We start from the raw sequence: 1,394 nt of genomic DNA, 5'->3' as shown, positions 1-1,394 counted from the left end.
TTATAAAAGAACTTAAACTATTTGAAGAGTTAATTGAATAATGGCAAACCCACCTGGGACTGATCCGCCTGAAGACTCTCCTCCGTAGGCTTAGTACTAGGCCCAGCTTCATCGTCGTGCTATGCTCTAGTTCTTTTTAGAGCTCTGCCCTCATCATCAGATATAGGATTGGCTCGGGTCTTTTTAGGTACCATAACTTTTTATCCTTAAAAAAAGGACGTCTAATCATTAGGTAAATTATCCAAAATCTAGAGTTAACTGTTGTATCCAACTATACCCAGATCTAGGTTAAATTTGTAGTCTTAATTGGTAAATTCTTGACGTAGTAATTTTTTATTTGCCTATATATGTATGATAACTTTTTCCACAGATTCCCTAAGGGTTTTCTAAGAAATCCTAATTTTCCCATAGAATTTTAAGCTTGGAGTCTGCTTATTTAGTGCTTAATATTTATTCTTTTTATTTTCTCTTAAAGATTTTATTTTCTCAACTTTATAGCACCGGTCTACACTTACTATAATTTTTATAAACAAATGCACGTTGGTTTCTTGAAAGTTATCTTCCATTTTTTACCAACTATTCCTTTTCCGGTTCTTACTCACTCCTTACGTATGCAATGATAACTTATAAAAGAACTTAAACTATTTAAAGTCTTAACTAAATAATGGGAAACCCAGCTGGGACTGATCCGCCATCTGCTGCTGCGCTAGCGCCTGAAGACTCTCCTCCGTGGGCTTACTACTAGGCCCAGCTTCATCGTCGTGCGATGCCCTAGTTCTTTTTAGAGCGCTGCCCTCATCATCAGATGTAGGATTGGCTTGGGTCTGTTTAGGTGCCATAACTTCTTATACTTATAAAAAGGATGTCTAATCATTAAGTAAATTATTGAAAAGTTAGACAATTGTATCTAAATCTAGGTTAAATTTGTAGTCTTAACTGGTAAATTCTTGACCTAGTAATTTTTTATTGGCCTATATAGGTATGATAACTTTTTCCACAGAATTCCCCAAGGGTTTTCTAAGCTATCCTAATTTTCTTAAAATTTTGTATATCTTTTTCCTAAATTTTCCATCGAATTTTAAGCTTGGAGTTTTCTTATTTTGAGCTTAATATTTACTATATTTATTTTCTATTAAAGATTTTATTTTCTCAACTTTATAGCACAAGTTTACACTTACTATAATTTTCCTAAAAGCTTTTGACCGCAAAGTCTATTTATCTTAATTAATCTTTTGCTAAAAATAGGACTTTTGATCAAGTATAATTTTCTAAACTTACTAATAAACTATGATATAAACATCACAAGTAAATAAGGATATTTTTGACCTTGGGTAATTATCTTTGATTTTTAAAACTTAATTATATAATTTTCATCTTTAATTTTCAGCTAAAAT

Source organism: Adiantum capillus-veneris, chromosome 9 (assembly GCF_014529385.1).
Source record: "Adiantum capillus-veneris isolate H3 chromosome 9, ASM1452938v2, whole genome shotgun sequence".
NCBI lineage: Eukaryota > Viridiplantae > Streptophyta > Polypodiopsida > Polypodiales > Pteridaceae > Adiantum > Adiantum capillus-veneris.
This window is presented reverse-complemented; position numbering follows the sequence as displayed.